The sequence below is a fragment of the Callithrix jacchus genome, chromosome 10 (genome assembly GCF_049354715.1).
Source record: "Callithrix jacchus isolate 240 chromosome 10, calJac240_pri, whole genome shotgun sequence".
NCBI lineage: Eukaryota > Metazoa > Chordata > Mammalia > Primates > Cebidae > Callithrix > Callithrix jacchus.
In genome coordinates, this window is record NC_133511.1 from 69,613,988 (window position 1) to 69,621,573 (window position 7,586).

The 7,586-nt window shown below is 42.3% G+C and overlaps 1 pseudogene; it reads right to left on the bottom strand.

Moving 5' to 3' along the window:
• Window positions 1-6,596: 6,596 nt before the first annotated feature.
• On the bottom strand, window positions 6,597-6,914 carry LOC100400439 (HIG1 domain family member 1A, mitochondrial pseudogene; annotated as a pseudogene).
• Between the last annotated feature and the right edge of the window lie 672 nt (window positions 6,915-7,586).

Consider the following 7,586-nt stretch of genomic DNA (forward strand, 5'->3'; position numbering starts at 1 on the left):
GACTCCAGTGTTTAGTACTCCCCTCCCTGTGTCCATGTGTTCTCATTTTTCATCACCCGCCTATGAGTGAGAATATGTGGTGTTTCATTTTCTGTTCTTGTGTCAGTTTGCTGAGGATGACGTTCTCCAGATTCATCCATGTCCCTACAAACGACACGAACTCATCATTTCTGATTGCTGCATAATATTCCATGGTGTATATGTGCCACATTTTCCCAATCCAGTCTATCATCAATGGGCATTTGGGTTGCTTCCAGGTCTTTGCTATTGTAAACAGTGCTGCAATGAACATTCGTGTGCATGTGTCCTTATAGTAGAACGATTTATAGTCTTTTGGATATATACCCAGTAATGGGATTGCTGGGTCAAATGGAATTTCTATTTCTAAGGCCTTGAGGAATCGTCACACTGTCTTCCACAATGGTTGAACTAATTTACACTCCCACCAACAGTGTAAAAGTGTTCCTTTTTCTCCACATCCTCTCCAGCATCTGTTGTCTCCAGATTTTTTAAATGATCGCCATTCTAACTGGCGTGAGATGGTATCTCAATGTGGTTTTGATTTGCATCCCTCTGATGACCAGTGATGATGAGCATTTTTTCATATGATTGTTGGCCTCATATATGTCTTCTTTTGTAAAGTGTCTGTTCATATCCTTTGCCCAATTTTGAATGGGCTTGTTTGTTTTTTTCCTGTAAATCCGTTTGAGTTCTTTGTAAATTCTGGATATCAGCCCTCTGCCAGATGGGTAAACTGCAAACATTTTTTCCCATTCTGTTGGTTGCCGATTCACTCTAGTGACTGTTTCTTTTGCCGTGCAGAAGCTGTGGAGTTTCATTAGGTCCCATTTGTCTATTTTGGCTTTTGTTGCCAATGCTTTTGGTGTTTTGTTCATGAAGTCCTTGCCTACTCCTATGTCCTGGATGGTTTTGCCTAGATTTCCTTCCAGGGTTTTTATGGTGCCAGGTCTTATGTTTAAGTCTTTAATCCATCTGAAGTTAATTTTGGTGTAAGGTGTCAGGAAAAGGTCCAGTTTCTGCTTTCTGCACATGGCTAGCCAGTTTTCCCAGCACCATTTGTTGGAACAGGGAATCCTTTCCCAATTGCTTGTTTTTGTTGGGTTTATCAAAGATTGTATGGTTGTAGATATGTTGTGTTTCCTCTGATGCCTCTGTTCTGTTCCATTGGTCTATATCTCTGTTTTGGTACCAGTACCATGCTGTTTTGATTACTGTAGCCTTGTAGTATAGTTTTAAATCAAGTAGTGTGATGCCCCCCGCTGTGTTCTTTTTGCTTAGAATTGATTTGGCTATGCGGGCTCTCTTTTGGTTCCATATGAAGTTCATGGTGGTTTTTTCCAGTTCTGTGAAGAAAGTCAATGGTAGCTTGATGGGTATAGCATTGATTCTGTAAATTACTCTGGGCAGTATAGCCATTTTTACGATATTAATTCTTCCTAACCATGAACATGGAATGTTTCTCCATCTGTTTGTGTCCTCTCTGATTTTGTTGAGCAGTGGTTTGTAGTTTTCCTTGAAGAGGTCTCTTACGTTCCTTGTGAGTTGTATTCCAAGGTATTTGATTCTTTTTGTAGCAATTGTGAATGGCAGTTCGTTCTTGATTTGGCTCTCTTTAAGTCTGTTATTGGTGTAGAGGAAGGCTTGTGATTTTTGCACATTGATTTTATATCCTGAGACTTTGCTGAAGTTGCTTATCAGTTTCAGGAGTTTTTGGGCTGAGGCGATGGGGTCTTCTAGGTATACTATCATGTCATCTACAAATAGAGACAATTTGGCTTCCACCTTTCCTATTTGAATACCCTTTGTTTCTTTTTCTTGCCTGATTGCTGTGGCTAGAACTTCCAGTACTATATTGAATAGGAGTGGTGACAGAGGGCATCCTTGTCTAGTGCTGGATTTCAAAGGGAATGCTTCGAGTTTTTGCCCATTCAGTATGATATTGGCTGTTGGTTTGTCATAAATAGCTTTTATTACTTTGAGATACGTTCCATCAATACCGAGTTTATTGAGGGTTTTTAGCATAAAGGGCTGTTGAATTTTGTCAAATGCCTTCTCTGCGTCAATTGAGATAATTATGTGGTTTTTGTTTTTGGTTCTGTTTATGTGGTGAATTACATTTATAGACTCGCTTATGTTGAACCAGCCTTGCATCCCCGGGATGAATCCTACTTGATCATGAAGGATAAGTTTTTTGATTTGCTGTTGCAATCAGCTTGCCAATATTTTATTGAAGATTTTTGCATCTATGTTCATCGTGGATATTGGCCTGAAGTTTTCTTTTCCTGTTGGGTCTCTGCCGGGTTTTGGTATCAGGATGATATTGGTCTCATAGAATGATTTGGGAAGGATTCTTTCTTTTTGGATTATTTGGAAAAGTTTCAGAAGGAATGGTACCAGCTCCTCTTTGTGTGTCTGGTAGAATTCGGCTGTGAACCCGTCTGGACCTGGGCTTTTTTTGTGTGGTAGGCTCTTAATTGCTGCCTTGACTTCTGACCTTGTTATTGGTCTATTCATAGTTTCAGCTTCCTCCTGGTTTAGGCTTGGGAGGACACAGGAGTCCAGGAATTTATCCATTTCTTCCAGGTTTACTAGTTTATGTGCATAGAGTTGTTTGTAATATTCTCTGATGATGGTTTGAATTTCTGTGGAATCTGTGGTGATTTCCCCTTTATCATTTTTTATTGCATCTATTTGGTTGTTCTCTCTTTTATTTTTAATCAATCTGGCTAGTGGTCTGTCTATTTTGTTGATCGTTTCAAAAAACCAGCTCTTGAATATATTGATTTTTTGGAGGGTTTTTCGTGTCTCAATCTCCTTCAGTTCAGCTCTGATCTTAGTTATTTCTTGTCTTCTGCTGGGTTTTGAGTTTTTTTGATCTTGCTCCTCTAGCTCTTTCAATTTTGACCATAGGGTGTCAATTTTGGATGTCTCCATTCTTCTCATATGGGCACTTATTGCTATATACTTTCCTCTAGAGACTGCTTTAAATGTGTCCCAGAGATTCTGGCATGTTGTGTCTTCGTTCTCATTGGTTTTGAAGAACTTCTTTATTTCTGCCTTCATTTCGTTGTTTATCCAGTCAACATTCAAGAGCCAGTTGTTCAGTTTCCATGAAGCTGTGCGGTTCTGGGTTGGTTTCTGTATTCTGAGTTCTAACTTGATTGCACTATGGTCTGAGAGGCTGTTTGTTATGATTTCAGTTGTTTTGCATTTGTTGAGCAGTGCTTTACTTCCAATTATGTGGTCAATTTTAGAGTAGGTGTGATGTGGTGCTGAGAAGAATGTATATTCTGTGGATTTGGGGTGGAGAGTTCTGTAAATGTCTATCAGGTTTGCTTGCTCCAGGTCTGAGTTCAAGCCCTGGATATCCTTGTTGATTTTCTGTCTGGTTGATCTGTCTAATATTGACAGTGGAGTGTTAAAGTCTCCCACTACTATTGTGTGGGAGTCTAAGTCTCTTTGTAAGTCATTAAGAACTTGCCTTATGTATCTGGGTGCTCCTGTATTGGGTCCATATATGTTTAGGATCGTTAGCTCTTGTTGTATCGATCCTTTTACCATTATGTAATGGCCTTCTTTGTCTCTTTTGATCTTTGTTGCTTTAAAGTCTATTTTATCAGAGATGAGAATTGCAACTCCTGCTTTTTTTTGCTCTCCATTTGCTTGGTCAATCTTCTTCCATCCCTTTATTTTGAGCCTTTGTGTATCCTTGCATGTGGGATGGGTTTCCTGGATACAGCACACTGATGGGTTTTGGATTTTTATCCAATTTGCCATTCTGTGTCTTTTGATTGGTGCATTTAGTCCATTTACATTTAGGGTTAATATTGTTATGTGTGAATTTGATACTGCCATTTTGATGCTAGCTGGCTGTTTTGCCCGTTAGTTGTTGTATATTCTTTCTTATGTTGATGCTCTTTAGCGTTTAGTGTGATTTTGGAATGGCTGATACTGGTTATTCCTTTCTATGTGTAGTGCCTCTTTCAGGAGCTCTTGTAAAGCAGGCCTGGTGGTGACAAAATCTCTGAGTACTTGCTTGTTCGCAAAGGATTTTGTTTTTCCTTCAGTTCTGAAGCTCAGTTTGGCTGGATATGAAATTCTGGGTTGAAAATTCTTTTCTTTAAGGATGTTGAATATTGGCCCCCACTCTCTTCTGGCTTGTAGAATTTCTGCCAAGAGATCTGCTGTGAGTCTGATGGGCTTCCCTTTGTGGGTGACCTGACCTTTCTCTCTGGCTGCCCTTAGTATTTTCTCCTTTATTTCAACCTTGTTGAATCTGACGATTATGTGCCTTGGGGTTGCTCTTCTTGCGGAATATCTTTGTGGTGTTCTCTGTATTTCCTGTAATTGAGTGTTGGCCTGTCTTACTAGGTGGGGGAAATTTTCCTGGATAATGTCCTGAAGAGTATTTTCCAGCTGGGATTCATTCTCTTCGTCACATTCTGGTACACCTATCAAACGTAGGTTAGGTCTCTTCACATAGTCCCACATTTCTTGGAGACTTTGTTCATTCCTTTTTGCGCTTTTTTCTGTGATCTTGGTTTCTCGTTTTATTTCATTGAGTTGATCTTCGACTTCTGAAATTCTTTCTTCTGCTTGGTCAATTCGGCTGTTGAAACTTGTGCATGCTTCGCGAAGTTCTTGTGTTGTGTTTTTCAGCTCCTTTAATTCATTCATATTCCTAAGTTATCCATTCTTGTTACCATTTCCTCGAATTTTTTTTTCAAGTTTCTTAGTTTCTTTGCATTGATTTAATACATGTTCTTTTAGCTCACAAAAGTTTCTCATTATCCACCTTCTGCAGTCTAATTCCATCATTTCGTCACAGTCATTCTCTGTCCAGCTTTGTTCCCTTGCTTGTGAGGAGTTTTGGTCCTTTCTATGAGGCGAGTTGATCTGGTTTTGGGTGTTTTCCTCCTTTTTGCGCTGGTTTCTTCCCATCTTTGTGGATTTATCCACCTGTCGTCTGTGTAGTTGCTGACTTTTCGATTGGGTCTCTGAATGGACACCCAGATTGTTGATGATGAAGTATTTCTGTTACTTGGTTTTCCTTCTACCAGTCTAGCCCCTTCGCTGTATGACTGCTGAGGTCCACTCCAGGCCCTGCTTGTCTGGGGTGCACCTATAGCAGCTGCGGAGCAGTGAGGGGTGCTACCAGTTTCTTTTTCTGCTATCTTTGTCCCAGAATGATGCCTGACAAATGTCAGTCTTTTGGATATAGAGGGGTCAGGGAGCTGCTTGAGGAGACAGTCTGTACTTTATAGGAGCTCAATTGCTGAACTGTGAGCTCTATTGTTCATTCAGGGCTGTTAGGCTGCTATGTTTAATTCTGCTGCAACAGAACTCATACAAAAACCCTTTTTTTCCCAGCTGCTCTTTCTGAAGGGGTTGGGGCTTTATTTTTGAGTGTCCACTGTGCTGTCCTGTCCAGCTAGGAGGCAGTCTAGTCACTATTTGCCTGCCGAGGCTCCACCCTGCTGGTGTTGGTTCGCCCTGTTGCTGCAGGCTCTGCCCTTCTGCTGTGGTCTCCGCCCTGCTGCCATGGGCTATGCCCTGGGGCGGAGTCTCTCTGTTGTACCGGGTTGCCTCGGCAATGGCAGGCTGCGTCAGCAATGGGCATGTACCTCAGTAGGGGCTGATTGCCTCAGTAATGTCAGACGCCCCTCCCCCATGGAGCTGCGCTTTAAGGGAATCTCCTCAGAGGGAGCGTTTGGAATCGCTGTTTTGTTTGTCGCACTGCACTACCCCAAACGCTGTGTCCCTGGGATTTTCTGGGCTGGCTCACTGTCCAAGTCCCATTCAGTCTCAAGTTCAGCCTTCTCAGGTCTCAGTTTGCCAGTTCAACAGGGCACCCGTAACAGTGTGCTTTTGTATGGAGTGCTGTGGAGCGCCTCTGTGCTCCGGCATGGGCCGCAGCTGCACCGGCTGCCGGCTACACCAGCCAAAACCTCTGCCTGGCGTTCTGCGTCTCTTTTATACCTGGGACTTTCCCCGTTCTGTGGGCAACTAAATCCGTCTGGAAATGCGTCCCCGACTCACCCTCTCCACGCATCCAGCGAGAGCTTCAATCCTGGGTTGTTCTCACAGCGCCATCTTGAGTCCTCTCTCCTCCATGAACTTTTTGGACAGAGTTCTAAAAGGGCCAGTCTGTCCACAAACAGGCAGAAAAAAGTTAAATTAACTGGGGCAAATAGGATTCTTATATAACATCCAAAACATCTGAGATTCTGCAGCAAACTGGGAGTACTTCAGGGTTGGCCTGCTATCTTCCTTTGAACTAAATTCATCCTAACAGTTTAAGAAGGTCGGCATTTCAACATCATCAAGTGCATTTAGGCGACATGTTTCTTTCAAGTGAACTTGACTTCCTTGAATGACCTAGTTAGTAAACTAGCTACTAGTAATGCAGTCACACCAGGCAAATCAAGCCTGCAAGAAAGGAAGCCAATATTCAAAATGCCATTTTCCATCTAAACCCATACAAATTAGTTTATTTTCAACAATATGTAACTTCAATAAAGAGATGTCTAACTAAAGTAAGCTCCTCCAACAAGACCAAGACAGCATCTCTTCCTCTAAGGCTTCGGTTTTGCCCAGTATTCCCGATACATGGAATAACCCATACCAACAGTCATTGCTCCTACAACAAAGCCCTGGGCTGCCACACGCATGTGGATCAGATGAACAGACATTTAGTATTTCCCCTGCTCTTCAGTTTGTATAACCAATCTGCAACAACTGCTGCAAAACCTGCCATTCCAATGGGTATGAATGGTGCCTCTTTAGCTTTTCGAATAAGTTTGGATCCCTGATCTTCGTCATATGAAGAAAAAGGGAAATATCTGGGTCTGTTGACATAGTGGTTGCTTGAAGAATCTCCCTGAGAATTTTCTATGAGGCTCTAGAGTGAGAAAATCTCTCACACACCAACCTGCCGCTGATTCCTGCACACGCACCCAGTCCTGTGGCTTCTCTCTTTGTTCTTTCTTGATATTACTCATCTGCTCAAGATCTAGAGAGCCCTTCTGTTTTTTTTCTCCCCCCGCCCCCGTTTTCTCTATTCCAAGAACTTACTGAAAACCCCATTCTGGCCCACTTAGACTGCAGCCTTCCCCACAGCCATTCTGAGGCTGTCTTGGAGGTGCAAGGTCAGAATATGAAGTGGGGACCTTGTACCCAAGGCTTAGGCAGACACCCTAGTCTAGGGCTTGAGCTTTCACAGGCAAGTATAAAATCAAAGGAAATGAGAAATGGCCTAGGTATCAACAAATGTTTGGTGGTGGACAATCACAGGGATAGGAAGCCTTTGTTCTTCTCCACCTGGGATTATAAGGTCAGAGAACCAAGAACTCAGAGACTCAAGACTCAGAGAATCCAAGAACCACTTAGAAGAAAACTTGACAAAGCAAACCCACCAGGATTGGACATGGGAAGGAAAAGAGGGGAGAAGGAATCCTTGCCTTTTCCCCACCTGTAATGCCACACAAAGCACTTTTCTAGTTTAAGTTGCTATGTGAAGTAGCTTACTGTTTATGATTACTACGAGAATTTGCAGGTACTGAAAA